Source organism: Fundulus heteroclitus, chromosome 17, assembly GCF_011125445.2.
Source record: "Fundulus heteroclitus isolate FHET01 chromosome 17, MU-UCD_Fhet_4.1, whole genome shotgun sequence".
In the NCBI taxonomy this organism is placed as follows: domain Eukaryota; kingdom Metazoa; phylum Chordata; class Actinopteri; order Cyprinodontiformes; family Fundulidae; genus Fundulus; species Fundulus heteroclitus.
The window spans coordinates 22,543,284-22,560,228 of NC_046377.1; the positions used below are offsets into that span (position 1 = coordinate 22,543,284).

At 39.8% G+C, this 16,945-nt stretch overlaps 1 long non-coding RNA gene across 1 annotated transcript in view; it reads left to right on the forward strand.

Annotated features, from left to right (window-relative positions):
- The first annotated feature begins 16,338 nt into the window (after window positions 1-16,338).
- Window positions 16,339-16,945, forward strand: part of LOC110367039 — a 29,493-nt gene continuing 28,886 nt past the window's right edge. Inside the window, exon 1 of the long non-coding RNA XR_004933163.1 lies at window positions 16,339-16,596. This is a non-coding gene — a long non-coding RNA (uncharacterized LOC110367039). The remainder of the gene's footprint in view (window positions 16,597-16,945) is intronic.

Consider the following 16,945-nt stretch of genomic DNA (forward strand, 5'->3'; position numbering starts at 1 on the left):
AGGATTGGCTGAATGATGTCTGTTGATGTAATGTAGCACACAGAACGTGATGCACAGGAGGAACTGTGGACAAACATGATGCTACATGCTCCGCCCATCTCAGGGGAAGCTCCGCCCCTCTGGGTGGAGGAGGAGGAGAAAAAGTAGAAAAATGGGAGTTGATTCTGTTTTGTTTTGATAAGTTTAGTTGATTGTATGTTTCTTTTCTTTTCTTTTTTTGTGAGACGGAGTGCTGAGAGTCGTAACTTTGTGCCTTCAGTATCTCAACGCCATGCCACGCCCTCCCAACACACACACACTCCATTCTTAAACATTTGAATCAAATTTGCAGCTAAAATGTTTAACCACAACTAGAATCAGATGAGTCAAGCGATGAGAAAGTTCTTTCCAAAGTTACAGCAAAAACGGTGGCACTTTTTCCCATTCTCCATGCTGTGTAGCCTGTATTCTGCAAATATCCAGATCACATTATATTTAATACGCCTAAAAAAACTGGGAGAATGTGAAACAGCTGTAGTTATTTAATTACTGATTGCAGTAATTTTTTTTTACTAAATTTGGAACAAGCTTCTAATTGTGTTGGTTTTCACAATTTTAAGGTATTCATGCTACTACTTAGCCAGTTTGCTAGTTTTTATTTCATTTCTTGACTACCGATTCTGTTAGATTATACATTTGGTTGCTTTCCATTTGTCTCTATAGTCCTGGATTTGGGAATGACGTCACATCTGGAAAAAAAACATTTACGGCTGTAAGACCACCTCCTGGATTCACTGATTGTCTTCAGTGACCAAGTACTAAAACATTAAAATTTACTGTTTGTACTTCACCAGCTGAAGTTTGGCTTCAGCTGGTGGTGTCTTAAATTGTAATTAATGGTAAAAAACAAAACAAGTAAAAGTTAAACCATTAGTTAAATGCAGAAAGTGTTGGCATTTTACAATAAACAGACGCCAAATGAAACGTAGAGAAAAGAATTGCATTCAGGAATATTGGGCTCTAAAGTCGGGGTGACAAAAAGGCCAAACTACCTCTAGTGGTGTATACTTTGTACTCGGATGCCAAAAGTTTCCAGTTGGAAGTGCAACATGAACATCCTATAACGTCTAGATTTGAACTGGGACAGTGTCATCAACTTTGGCTTAGGATGCACTGCAAGATTTTTAAATTATGATTGCCATTTATTTTTGCCTTCAAATCTGGATGCTATTGGGTAGTGTGTTACCAAATGAAAAAAGCAAGGGAGGGTCACAGCAACAGTGATGTCATTGTTGTCCATGTTTGTTTCCTTGTTTCTATTCTTGAGGTTTTATTGGCGGTATGGAAACAACAAATTGGTGCGTTACTGCGGGTATGTGCTTAGTTTTGAAATTTCAAGAGTCAGTGTGAGAGTTTGAGTTTGTTAGTTTGTCTGTGGTCCTTTTATCTGGGTGGAGATCACAGGAAATTAAATGCATTTACACAACAACGGTCCATTGAAAAATGGGATTTATATCTCCGAACACCAGACCCTAGTAGAAACACTGAAAACCGTAATTTCTCTGCCACGCCACTAGTAGGCGGTGTTTTCTTTTAAACTCAACAAGAATACGCATGTGCACAAGCACTCCCTGCTTTAAAAGGCGCCACTGCATCGTATTGCCTATCATACCGTTTCAGGGCTTTCCCATACAGGTAGTTTTGTATTTCTCTGTGTGTACGACTACTGTTAAACCTGTTTTGAAATTGTGGCGTTGTTAGCGGAAATGAGCGTTGTTGTATAGACAAACTATAGAAACGTTAAAAGGTGTCACCACTAAAAGTTGTGTAAATTACTTTTAATGAGAAACCTTTTCCCTGTCCCAAAGAGCTGTTTCTCATAACCCGAGTCACAGACTGCAAATTAGTTGGGAATCCCATGGACGTTTTTAATTCTACTATTGATGTTTCGGTGCATCTCGATTCATGATGTAGGGCTACCAAAAGGTTAGGTTTTACTGTGAGTTTTTGGTGTTTGTTGTTGGGTTTTTTTCAGTGGGCCGTAAAAACCATGTCAGAAGATATGAAAAGCTTATCATAGTAAAAGCAGCTCAACCAAGGTGTCTCTCATTTAGTTGCTACTATTGGTTACAAGCCCAGATAAAGGAGGAGAGTTCAAATGGTAATAGAGGAAAGTGTATTTGTTGTTCTAATGATCTCAGGGTTAGTTTTACGTAAGTTTAACCTGACAACAATATTCCTCTTTATTACAGTGTCCATTACTGTATGCAAAGCCAAATTATTAAAAAAAATAGGTGATAAGATCATTTAGCAAGTTTTAGGGCAGCTAATAGGTACTTTTATTACTGAGTAGTTGTCAAAGGTGAGCTGGGCCTGTTAGATTTCGAACAGATAAGTATCTAGTGTAGCTACCATTTACCTAGAACATTTTCAGCTTACATGTAATGTCATTCCCAAGTCTAAGCTCTAACTACCAAGAGAAATCGGAATAATTTAGTCTTCCAACTTCAAATGAAACGCCATTATATGCGAGCCAAGAGCACATTTGTCATCCTGTTATTTCTGACGCTCCTTTTTGTATCTTGCTCGACCCCATCTGTGAGCCTCTGCAATGTTTACAGATCCAGCAGAGGAGACCAACAGCCCTACCACAGATTGTAGCTTTTAAACGCTCTGCACTGACATTAGCTTTACGTGTTTGTGTGTGTTGGAATGAAGAGGGCGGCTTTAAGACATGGCAGCACAATGTACAGACACATATCAGCCAACTGTCGTTTGCTGACGACTGGGTGAAGCTAACACTAGCCGTTTGCTGCACTGACGTTGGTTTTACCTATTGAAGCTACCACTAGCCTACTGCTAACTGAATGCTAGTAGCAAATAGCAAATGTTTTTCCTGCTATCTGCAGCTACGTTGAGCTCTTTACCCAAGTTCTCACACAAGCTGTTAGTATTAATATGGTTGTTTTTGATGTTTGTACCTCAGATTGCATTACTGTAGTCATTTATGACTAACATCCAGGGCATTTGGTTTAATCTACCAAAGTGCATTCCTTAACAAAAGTAGCTAAATGCTAGCTACTCCAGCAGTCACATTTAGGCAGACAGAAAGTAGGAAACAAGCAAAAACTCAATAAAAAGAACTTTTTTTTCCTATAACATGAAATATGTTTTAACTGACCACTTGGTAGCACTCGGATACATTTTTTTGCTCATATGTGAAAACAGCTTTAGCCTGTTAGCCAACTAGCTCATTAGCCATTTGGCTTCTCTCGAGAAGTCTTCACAGCCAGACGTTAGCGAAAGGCAACGCTGTGTTTCTATATCGTTTGCCAGCTGGGTTTTATTGTTAATTTTTTTTTTTTTAAAGTTGTAAATATTGTGCAAAAGTGTTTGAATAAAACATTTTGGGGGGGTATTCAATGGGCGGTGTTGCCACTGCACAGCCCACAGTTTTACTTTGTACTGTATCTGCTGTACAGAACACAGAAGTGAACACTTTTCTAGTGAGCCTTTGTTAAATTTTATTGTGGTGAAAAAAATTATTAATAAAAACACTTTTATTGTCAGTATCTATTGCTCGTTTGTTGGTAATTTGATGGAACAGAAATGTCATAACCCACCTCTAACCTACGCATGCAAACCTTTGAACTTTTACACCATTTGACCTCTGTGTGGATGAGGACATTTATAGAAAAAAATCTGTTGAGAAGATTCAGACCCAATAAATGAAATGGAAAAAAAAGTCAATTTACATGTAATTAAGGCCTTACGCTACCCAGCTTAATTAACCAAATAATTTTTTTATCTGCTGAAATTAAACATATGGAAGTATTAGAAAAGGAATGTTCTATTTTTGTTACTGAATGCGTAGTACACGTGGTAAATATTCTAAAATGTATTTCTACCACAGAAACACAGAAAATGGTGCTGCTTATAGTATTCAAAGATTGGCCAATCACAAGAAAGTTGTCAATTGGGCGGTGCCTTAAAGAGACAGGAGCTAAAATTACTCTGAGGGTATGTTGTTGTTGGGGGAGGGGTTTTGTTTGTTTTTATATATTTATCTATAAACTTATATAAATTTGATTTCTTAAGTTTATTTTTTTTTAAACCATTATGGCACATTGAACCATCATGTCTTCAATGTGATGGTCGTGGAGGTAGGGTAGGAGGGTTGTGAGAATAATTCCTGACCCTGACCCGCCCGTCAACCTCCAGGCTTGGAAACCCACTTTATTTGTGGGATTGAAATCTGTGCTTGACAAAAAAAGTTTACTTTGTTGACCTAAATCCACTTTCTAACCTACTTGGGGAAAGGTATTATCCTATTTACAAATGTGTACTGGCCCCACAACCTTTGCTTATATATATATATATATATATATATATATATATATATATATATATATATATATATATATATATATATATATATATATATATATATATATATATATCTCATGTGTTACATTTATAATTTCACTGAATTGTCTGAAATAATTTTATTAATTTATTCAAATCCCACAAAACCATTGTAAATGTAAAGAAGATCAAGCATTGATCCATCAAATCGGTTTTGTAAGACGCATTAAGCCTGCAGGTGCAACACGTGACCCCAACAAAGCTGTGTAGTTCATCCAGAGAGAAGCATGAAGTGTGTAGAAATCAATGCTGTCCTGTAAAAGTTCTGGTGGGGTAATAAATTGTGGCCGGGGGTCTATTTTCCAAAAAATACTCATACTTTATAAGACATTTCTCAATTTGTATGATGCCCAATCTGCTAATTTTGTTATCAACTAACATAAAGGCCCTGGAGGATGAAGTGGATGGGAAAATTTGAGAGTAAATTATTTTTGGGCCTCAGTAAATGGCCAAAAAATGAATCCCGGCTAAAAAAAAACAACAAATATTTACACACATAACTACTTACTTTTGCTGTAAAGAAGGAAAAACAGAATAAATTGTAACTACAACATCTTAGTTACATCTGTATTAAGTTTGATGTCCACACAACAAGCAGAACTTCAGAAGTTCTACAAAGAAATCCAGACATACTGATTTGTGCCATTTTAGCACAAGTTTTGGAAATTTGGAATTTATTCTTGAAATTGAAAGTGTAGGATGATTTTACATCTTTAGTAGATACTTTTGTAGAGAAGTCACAGATGAAGATCTGGACATATAAGGGTGTGTCGGTCTCAGTTAGTCAGCTACATTATTGTTGCTAAAGTGCTCAAGCCCTCTTGAAGGGGGCTTAATGGGTTAAGAAAACTGTCCTGTCTGCTTTTATATTATCCAGCCAGACTGGCCTTAATGAGTAAACCTTTAGAGTTTTGTTTCCTCTTGTATGTTTTGCATTGTGAAGAACCTTCTTTAAAAAGAAAGGCTCCTTTTTGCAACCCGCCGGTGATCAAACAGGTTGAAGGTTGGTCAACGCCCGGGTGTTTAAAGCCGAGAAACTTTACACGAGTCTGAGGATGCTGGGGTATCACACTGGGTTTCCATGACAACGCAGGTGGTACTAAATGCAGAGCTGTCTCAGGGAGGAGGGGCCTGACATCACGGCGCTGTCACAGGCATACCGCCGCGCCGACTGTTTAGATTAACACAACAGAAGGTGCTGGAGACGACACGCAGGAAGTAAAGGTGGTACTATAAAAATAACTTCCAACAAATTATTCTACCTGGATAGAAAACCAAATTCTCTGCTCTCATCAGGGTTAGCGGATGAGAATCTGTAACGATCTCGTTTCTCCAGTGAGCCTCTAATGACGTGCATCCTCATCATGCTGGGGCTCATTGGTCTCAGACGGGCGCTGGACTCCTTCACTGACTGGGATTAGTTTCCAGCAGTACAGCCTGCCACATTCAAGCAGCTTCTTGTTTTTTTTTTTTTTACCTGTTACAGGTTACAACCACAAACTCTGTTGTAGTTTAGTGGGATTTTATGTGATCCTGGTGATTGTTTGTGACTAAAGCTGCAAGTCTTCACGACTTCTGGCCACTTTTCTTCACTGCAAAAACTGTTCTTAAAATGAGTGTATTTGTTCTTGATTTAAGCAGGTAAATAAGATGATTTGCCAATGGAATAAGATTTTTGCACTTAAAATAGGAACAACTCATCTCCATCATCTTATTTCAAGTGCAGGGTGTCTAATTATCTTATTTTAGGGGTGAAAATACTCATTTTCCGGTCTCAAGGCTTCTGCAGCACCAGGTTCCTTCCATGATTTTCCTGGATTTACCTCCATCCATTTTTCCATTAACTTTAATCAGCAACTCGTCTCCTGCTGCTGAAGAGCGTTTCGTCACCATGATGCTGCCACACCCATGTTTCCCCCTGGTGTTTTTAGGGTAATATGATGTTAATTTTTCTGCATGTACGCCAAAAAGCTTAATTTTGTCCTCATTTGACCAGAGCTACGTCTTCCACTTGTTTGTTTGTGTCCCCCGACACGACTCAAAGTGCAAATGGGACTAACCTCTGGTTTTCTTTCAACAATTGCTTTCTTTCTGCTGCTCCCCCCCTTCACCCACCGGTCACTAACGAGTTAATTAGCTCACCATGGTAACGAGGACCAGCCATACGACTGGAGCAGCTGTAAAGGAGATTAGCAGGAAGGACACAGCTGCTAATTATAGAGCAACAGGCTGGCTGGGTTAGCCGCTCAGAGCAGCTGCTGCCTGGCTCAAGGGCAGGTGGTCAGAGCAGGATTCTGCCCTTAATTCAGCTCCTGTTTCCTCTGAGAAACATATTTAGTTATTCGCTGGACGACAGTCGTTCCCTCTGGACCGCGTGGCCGTCTGAAACAGATCAGAGGGATGAGGAGCGGAGGAAGTGATTCAGCCTCTCGGCTCTCGCTTTAATCTCCAACATAAACCTCTCTGCCAAGGCCTCATGGCTGGGTCAGCCAATCGGGGTGAGACCTGCAGGTGAGTCAGGAGGCTCCATGTGCTGAGTGGTGGAAAAATGGGGTCAATCCAGGTCAACTCAACCTCAAACGTCCAATTACTGTTCGTTTTTGCAATATAAATGCATTTATAAGAAGTGCTTTAAAGAATTACTCCGACTATTTACGCAGAGACATCAGATCTAACTTTATCTGGCGACATCATGATACAGGAGTCCTTTGCAAGTATTAAAAACTTTCTTAAACCCATTTGTGGAGCCCAAATCAAAGCAAAATCCATTGCGTACTGTTAAATATTCTTAACTAAATCACTGTAACGTTTAATTATGTGCATATACGCCCATCCATCCATCGCCTGTACCCACTTATCCTTGCAGGGTGAAGGGAGGCTGGCGCCGACGTCCAGCGGTTATTGGGCGAGAAGCGGGTTACACCTGGACAGGTCACCAGTCAACAAGGCAACACAGAGACACACCTAAGGGAAATTTAGAGACTTATTAACCCAGCAGTCCTGTTTATTAAAGACGAACACTTTGTGTTGCATCCAAAATATTTGGCTCTGTGAGAAGATTTATTAATAAAACTTTTGCTTTCATTAAAAACAACTTCTGCTTCAGCCTCCTGTGTTACACTAACTAATAGTAACTGTATCTCATCTGGTGCTCTTTGGTGCTCCCTGTTGGTTTAGGCGTTAGATGACTATCCACCCATACCTGAGAACAATTAACATGATAATTATTTTTTATTTTTGTGGGAGGAAGCCAGAGTACCCGGAGAGAACCCATGCATGCGCCGGGAGAACATGCAGACTCTGCAGAAAGACCCCAGGCCGTCACCGTGCAGCATGTCCTGTTTAATGTGGGATATTTAAAATCCTTGTGAAATAAAATTCTTCCTTTTTCAGAGATGATAGATTAGAAGATCTTAAATTAATAAAATTCAAAGACTTAGAGAGATTGCCTAAAAGTGCAGCTCTTTGATTGTTTCATTAACACACTGTAGTTACAATCTGATGCTGCGAGTTTAATCTGTCCTTTGTGACACAGATAAATCTCAACAAATAATAACCAATAATCCTTCATTTTAAGCTTAATAAATCTAATTTGGCCCTGTCTCTCAGATTCAACCAAATCTGTCCTGAAACTGTTAGCGGTGGGGGTCGTCTGAAGAGGGGGCCCCAGACTGGATTCTGGCTAAGGCCCCATATATCCTTGGGCCGGCCCTTATGACAGCCACACTAGACAGTAAAACTAGGTTTACCACAAAAATAATTCATTTTTGCATCACAGTTGTTCACAAAATCGATTCGGTTTGTATTCCTAAACTTTTAAAGCAAGATTGAAAGCAACAAAATACTGTAAGGGGTCTAATTCTGATTTCCTGTGGTTCATCAGTCCATTGGTCAGCTCTGTCATCCCTGGAGGAACCAACAAAATGTACCGTCTCATTTATTCCACGCAGCAGAACGGTAACCTTAACTTTACTCCCTCTGAAACGGACTGATGCGTTTTTCTCTGCCGTCTTTAGATGAGCGGCGCCCAGAACTGGAGAGCTGCCGTCCCGCTGCTCTCCTGAATCACATCAATGTCTCGTTGTCAAGCTTTGCATGACTCTGCAGATCCATTTGATTCTGGTCTGCTGAAGAAGGCGTACAGCTGAGGTTTCAGGACTGGACTTCCCCCCTCTGGATCCTGTTGATCCCCTTCAAAAGGCCACCGTCAGTCAGATGAGGCTAAATGCTTTGTTTAGTGTAATATTTATCTTTTAATAAGTTCTGTAGATAAGAATCACATCGTTGTTGAACCACCTATGCCCCATGGTGGTGGAGATATTTTCAAATAATTTACCTAAAACATAGGAAAAGGCTGGAATGTGTTATTGTTTTATAAATGCAGCGGTTCTGTTTCTGTCCTCTGAGGTTTGATAGAGAACAACCAGCGTCATACAGACCGAGGAAGACGGGTCAGGGAGGAAGTTCTGGTCCGGTTTACAGCAGGATCAGGTTCTACAGAACCTCCCAGAGCTCTGATCCATCCATCATCTGGACCTGGAGAGAGGATGGACCTCCTGCAGACCTACCAGGACATGGACGTCCACCTGGACTGACAGGAGAGCTTTAATCAGAGAAGCAGGAGGAGGACCATGGTGACTCTGGAGGAGCTGCAGAGATCCACAGCTCAGTTTAGAAGAATCCGTTGACAGAACTATGGATCTTCTTGCCACTCTTACTATGGATAAGAGTGGCAAGACGAAGGATGAAGTTATCATCAGCAGCTCCATCTAAACCAGGGGTGTCCAAACTTTCCGTCACGTGGGCCAAAATAGTAAAGTCAGAAGTACACGAGGGCCACAAAATATAGATGCTGTATATTAGAAAAACTAAAATGACCAAAGAGTTTATTGTGATTTTTTAACCTGCTCCACAAAATATGTGCATGAAATATTTTAATTATATTAGTCTGATTTTCTGTTGGAAAGAGAATATGCAAATAAATCCAAAACTTAAAATAGGTTTGGCAAGTTAAAATTTCATCTTCCAGGTTTTAAACTTAAAAGTTGATTGACTTTTTATTTATTTATTTATTTGTCTATTCTCAGTAATAAGAACAGCATTTGGGTCGGTATTTCTCTGAAAACCAATTTTAATAAACAAATAAAAGCAGAGTTTGTGCACCTAAGTCTGCATTTAAGCCATTGGACAGTTGTTGTCCCATTTGCTATGAAATTAAAGAGAACATAAAAAGTGTAGCTATTAAAAGATAAATGCTTTGTGTTGTTCTTAGTATTATCAATTGAAAGAAAGTTTTAACTTGTCTGTAATAACTATTCCCTAATTAAAAACCGGTGCTGGTGGAACCAAATCATTTGAGAAAATGCAATTGGGGGGGCCGCAGAAAATCAGCCCAGGGGCCGCAAACGTCCCCCGGGCCGCACTTTGGACACCCCTGATCTAAACCCTCCCTTCCACATCGTTTGAAGATAAAATTAAATATAAATGATTAATAAAAAGCTTCATAGCTGTTGTATCGTTACCTATGATAGGCCGGGGTTCAGTTTCCTAACTGATCCCGTACAAGTCAACTTGTGTGCAGAGGTAAGAAAATATAATACTTTATATTTTCCTCATTTGCCTTCAAATCACACTATCCACCCTGACATTTAGGCAGCATAGTTCCCATGTAAATAAACCGTACGTGCTGCTAATCACACACATGCACCAGCCCGACTGGTTTACATACAGAAAGTCTCTGCTTGCTGCGAGTCGCATGAAGCTGGAAACCTCTGTCACGCTGCTCAGCTGTGCTGAAGCCGCAGCAGCAGCAGCGATGAAGAGGAGTCAGGACTCCTGATGGATGAGCTGCAGGTCTGAGGACAGAGCAAGATTTACCTCCAACACACGGAAATAAACCTGTGAGAAGGTCTATTTTAAACTGGATGCTGACTGTGAGGGCTGTAACCTGATCAAGGGCGACTCGCTGCAGAAATTAGGGGTCTAAATTAATTTCAACTCCCAGCCTAAATGTCACACTACGTGTACTGTGGGTTTTATTACTGCTGGCAGCCCGCAGAAAAATCATTATCCCGTCTGAGCCCGCATCTTCTGGGTTTAATTCTTTATCAATTAAACCCAAAGGAGACGAGGAAGCTGCGCGTTTACAGGAAAACATACATTTCCACAGAGCCAAAGCAAAGCAGAACAGGAGGCACGTAAACAGGAACAAGTGGAGAGTGGATCCAGGTGAGGAGCAAAAGGAACAGCTGTGGAGGGAATCAGAGCCAGGCGAGACTGACCGGGACCATCGATGCCAAAATGTCAGTAATAAATAAATTACTACAGCATATAACTGGGAACAGAGGACTCTAAAAGTTTGTTTTTTCTGGAGGAATCTATGTCTCTTTCAGACCTGGGCGTCTGCAGCTCAGATGTTTTTCTTTCTCTCTTTCTGCTCCTGATGCTCCAGATCCAATGTGTCAAACTCGAGGCCCGCGGGCCGAATCCGGCCCGTCAAGGCAATGTCTCCGGTCCTCAAGATCCAAAAAAGGCATATCATGTCATTAAGTAGAGGCATATGTCCTTTTAAATTGTATAAAGTGGCTAAAACTGTAGAGAATGTTGATTTTTAAAAACTGTGTAGTAACAGCATCCTGCCACTAGGTGTCAGTTTTTCCACAACACGTTAAAACAACCCAGAAATGTCCGAAAAGAGAAAAAGTGATACAGAATGATGAGTTTTTTTAAAGAGTAACTCACCCCGATATGAACTTTTTTTGCAGATAAACTGTTCAAATGGGCCCAAGGTGCTACTTTTATGTTACTGGGATTTTATTTTTACATTTTTATGTGAACTGGAGTCATATTATGACTCAAAAGTACGATATAAATAAACTTGCCTTGTGTTGGTGTAAAAATGTTCCACTGGCTTGCTGAGGTGAGCCCTGATCTAAGCTGACAAACCAGACAAGAACATATTTATTTGCAGCAACAGCCAAGAGGGCTATGGTTGTTCTGGAGGAGATGCAGAGATTCACGGCTCAGGTGGGAGAATCTGCACTCTGCTTATTATTTTTATCTTTATGAAAACATGGCAAAAAGAAAGCCATAGAAATTAGAAACTCCAGTTTACTGCAAGTGAAGATGACACTTTCTGGCCAACTGTGTGGCCCAACGTTGCATTTCTGAGGTTCTCCTCAGTCAATTTGGAAGCATTAACAGCAACATTGACTTTTTGCAATTTAACAGTTTTTAAGAGGTACACGTTTTTTAAAACAATAAATCACAGACCGGTAAAGTTTAAAGGTTTGAGCTAAGACACTTCCTTGCTTTGAAAGAGTTCACTTTAATATTTAACTGAGGCACGGTCACCATTCAGAAGCTGATCAGCAGATGCAGAAACTTTATCTTTATTCCAACAACGTTTTGTGTTTCTTTGCCATTTCATCAAAACTTTTTGAGAGCTTTGCCACGATTGAACATATTTATTTTACTTCTTTGTTTTCCTGCAGTCTGGGTTTCGTTGCTTTGGAGAGAAACATCAAACCGTTAATTTATGGCGACTGAACAAACCTGCTGGATCTGTTCAGTTCTCCATGACCTCACAGCTTAGCTGAGAACGTTACATCACCCGCTGTTTGCTCTTCACATTAACTAAACATGAAGGCACAGCATCGCCGCAGGAGGCGACCAGAGGAAGAGTCCATGGGTGTTCAGCTCTCCCAGCATGCACTGGGCCGACACCTGAGCAGGTGAGGTGGATGTCAGAAAGTCTTTGACCTGAACATCTGAACAGGAGAAAACAGAGAGCAGCAGCAACAGCTGTAGAGCCGGTGTCGTGTTTATGTATCGTTACACGCTGACGCGTCTCTGATGTGGCTAAATGTCCTTCAGGAGTCTGTGGGGTAGACCGGGGACAGATCAGGACTCACAGGAAGGCAGGGACTGCTGTGTCATGTATTAATAACTCTGAATATTCATTTCAAAAAGTGAAAAATATGATAAACACTCACCACACACAGAAAAACACAACTTTTCTTTAGGAAATGTTAATTTTAAATAAGCCCAATAAAAGCCAAAACTTTTTTTAAGCTTTGCCATTGAACTGATTGTAAACGTGCGACAGAATATACATTTCTGTTGAATTTGCATGTTATCTAAGCCATTACAAGGCCTTTGTTTGGGTAGTAGTATAAAGCTTGGTACTTCACATTACTCCAGACTTTTTGAATTGAGAAAGCTTCATGAAGAGGAAGCAAAACGTCTTTAAACTACAGAAAACAAGTACAGTTACTTTGTTTTTTACTTTTTTTTGAATGACCATGACCTGGATGACTGAGAATCTTCACCAGCAGACAGAATATATATGCATTAAATAGTTTTTCTAGGCTAACTTGGTATTATTTAGTCTATCAATGCTGTAATGCTTGTGCATTTTTTTCCTATCAAACCTTTTCCTTCCACTTAACTTCCCATTGGCATGTTTGCAAATGCCGTTCTAGGAACGGTCAATTTCTTTAGCAGCAAGCTTTTGTGAATACATAATTTTGTGAAGGATGGCAATGGCTCAGAATCAATTGCTGAAAGTTTCCTCCATTAATCAGATGCAGCTTTTTAACAAAAACCCGTTTTCACAGCATGTTGGCACCACATCCATGCATATTGTTCCTTAAAGTATAGTCGCATCATCGAAAAAGGCCTCATGACTTTCAAATGTGTCCAGCAAGCTCCAGAACCGCTGTTCCCACCGGTGCAGAGCTTGACCAATGTTGGCAATAGGTGGGTTTGGGTGCACAGAAGTGACCTGTGCCCTAGGAAATGAAACCAAAGACAGAAATACAGGAAGCACAGGGATGAACAGCAGAAGACTGGCGCAAAGTTATTTTCTCTGACGGTTCCTCATTATGCAAACTGAGGCTTTGCGTTGTTTCAGATTGAAACCTCAGACTCAAAATCAGCTTTATTGGCCAGTTTGTGTGCACAAGCAAGCAATTAAGTATAAATGTATGAGATAAAATGAAAGATAAAAAACATAACATGTATTGATACAGGTGTTACTCTAGATCAGGGGTCTGCAACCTGTGGTCTTCCACAGTGGGTCTTAAAAACTTTGGCTACAAATTATATTTTTATTATTGTATTTAAAGGTAATAATCATAATAAATGCAGGTTTTAGCAACTTTTTCTTGGAATAATTGCTTTTAATTTTCACAACACAATGATGCTAAAAGTGCCAGTAATATTTAATTTTAAATCAATATTTTTTCATTATGTTGGAAACTATGATTTGTTTTTACATCTATCAACATCCCATCAATCCTCTTTTTTATAAAACCTCAAAATAAACATAAAAGGGCGTTTCTTTAATGATGACAACATATTTCCTACAGTAGATCTTTATCAAAAATTATAACTTGTCTTTTTTTCAAAAGTTAAGGCAACATTTGCAGCTCTGAACAAGTTTAATTCAAGTGGACTGGAGGAAAAATGGCTCTTTAGATGCAAAGATGTTCTTCAGATTGACAGCCTGGGGGAAGAAGCTGTCTCTGTGGTGGTTGGTCTTTGCATTTCGCCCCTGTGGACGAACACAGACAGAATAATGGCAGCTCAGAAGATGACCAGCAGCTCCTGTGGAAGTCCAGTCTCTGCTGGGCCTTCTGTGTGAGACGAACCTTCATCACTAGCTGTAAATAAATCAGTGCAAAGCTGTTAAACTCCAACACCTCCCGAGCCTCTAATTGGTCTCTCGGAATAACTGTAACAACTCAGAACCAAAGCTGCCGTTATCTAAATTGGGAAAACCTAATTAAGCCCAAAGTTTCCAACGCTTGTCACCGATCAAACACGTCTTCGGTGTTCGGCATAGTCAGGCCTACACAATAAAACACTAATGCCAAAGAATCTGATCTAATTTCTGATTGTAATCCCTCTGACCCACTCTGAGCGAGCTCTAGCCCAGTTTAACCGGTCAGAACAGCTCCCGCGGCCCTTCCAGTATCAGTTGAACATTTCACCTTCCTCTAACCCTAAATATAAACCCAGTCATGGAAAGAGTCTGTACCTGCCTCTGTGTCCATCTGTCTGCCCGTACAGCCCCATGCAGCCCCCAGCAGGCACACGCTGATCTGCAGCGGGGGGGTCTCTGGGTTCATGGAAAACTCAGAGGGTGTCAGATTTGTCAGGCCAGAGGTCAGTTTATTTCCAGCGTCTGTCTTCATCTTCAGAGCGCCACACACACACGCACACACGCGGAGGCTCGGTGCGGTCCGTCCGGCATTCCCTGTTGGATTCACAGAAGTTTCCAGCCGTCCCAGACGCTTCTTTGCAGCGCTGCAGGTTTCCTGGATGGATCCTCTCAAGGTTTCTCTGACAGAAAGGGAGATGTTTGAGATGTTTGGAGTAAAAGTTTAAAGTGCAGAACCTCAGCCTCTGCTGCCACCTGGTGTTTAGAATCTGTCATTGAAATTGGTCATTTGCTTCAGTTTTCCTTCCTGTGATCCAGACTTTTACATCAGGGGTCTGAAACTCATGGGACCTGCAGCTTCTGGATTAGTTCCTGAATAAATGGCTAAAGAGCCTCTGCAAAGTCAAACATTTCACTCAGGTGTGTTTAAGCAGATACAAACTTAACACTGCCTCGCAAAAACGATAGTTTAAGTCGTCTGTTTTAAATCATCATCACCTTTCTTTTACCGAGTCAGACCAACGTCTAAAAGTTTCTCACAAAAAACAAGCAGAGAGCTTGAGTCCGAGTCATTTGCTAAATTTAGAGACTCGTGACTTGACTTGGACTTGAGCACTGATGACTCGAACTTGGACTCGGACTCCTACATTCAGATCATTCTGACTCGGAAATTGAGGAAAAAGACTCGACTTTTTTTATATCATTAGGCTATAATTTTAATATGTCATTAGAATATTATTTGGTGTATGATTTTAATATCTATTAGTGCAATGTGGTGGAGTGTGGATTTTTTTTTTTTAGTTTAAAAACATGTAGGCTATGCTTACTTTAGTGCGGAACTTGGACTCGACTTGATCAATAAGGACTCGACTCGGATGAGTAGTGGACTTGACTCGGACTTGAACACTGGAGACTCGAACCTGGACTCGGACTCGAGGCATAGTGACTTGACTACAACACTGGTTTAAGCAGATACAAACTTAACACTGGCTCGCAAAAACGATAGTTTTAGTCGTCTGTTTTAAATCATCATCACTTTTTTTACCGAGTCAGACCAACGTCTAAAATTTTCTCACAAAAAACAAACAGAGAAAGCCGTCAGTCAGAAGTAAATTACCAAAATAAGCAGTTGTCTCGTTGTCTTCTTTTATTTTGTGTGAATCTGCATGCCTCTGTCTCCCTGTCTCTTTTCTCCTGGTACGCCTGAACTTCCCACTGTTGGTAAAAAAAACAGGATATTTCTGTTATAATTGATCCTAAATAAACTTCTTGAAGATTTTCTTACCTGTTGTGCATAACACTGACTACCCAGCACGCACTGGGGTCACTCTGAGGAATAAATATATGGATGTTTTTTATAGACGTGTTTCTTTAATGTCCATTACAGAAAAAAATTAAAAAATAAATAAAAATCGTTTTCAAGAATAAAATTTAAAAATGTGGGGAAAATGCTGAAATTAATTAATGTCAAAACATTGAGAATAAAATTAATAAACAATTTATTGAAGAAAAGGTGGTACGTCATAGGTCTATGTCCCAGTGACGTTTAAAATTATTGTTAATATTTACACGTTTTTTTTTATCACAATTTAACTTTTGTCTTGTCACTGTAACTTTTTCTCATCATTCCAACTTCCTTTTTCCTTGTTATTGTAACTTAATTTAGTTTCCAATTACGTCTATGGACGTGCATGTGCTCACTGGGCATGACGTCATACTCAGATCCCGTTCACTGCGGCTCAGTAAGTAGTGGAAGGCGCTAAGAAAAAGTGAAGTTGTAGAAGCTTTCAAAAAGCGGTTTTAAAAACGAGTTTGACTTCATTAAGAAGCGAATAATATGATTATTATTTAGTGTGAAACAAATATCAAATTCCAGCTGTTACGTTTTTCAAATAACTTTCCATATTTAACAATGAAATAATCAAATTTGTGATTTCTACCGAACAAATTCCCACCCCAGCCAGCGTGTGACGTCAATTTGATGTCTAGGAAGAAGACGTTTTCCCCACATGAAAACAAAATTAAAGGTAAGTTAAATTTTAAAGTTGTTCTGTTTAAAGTTATTTTTTTATGTTTGAGAATTAGAACTATGTCGAAGTTTTTAAAGGTGAATGCTAACTCTTCTTACTTTAACCTCAGGTTACAGTTTAGCTAACGGTCAGCAAAGGTGTTTTAGCTAAGGCTTAGCTAAAACACCTTTGCTAATCGTTAGCTTAGCTGCTAAGCTAACGATTAGCAAAGGTGTTTTAGCTAAGCTAACGATTAGCAAAGGTGTTTTAGCTGAGCTAACGGTTAGCAAAGCTGTTTTAGCTAAGCTAAAGTTAGCTCTCTGTTTACACATTTAAAAACTACGGTGGTCCAGACGGTTGAACAGAA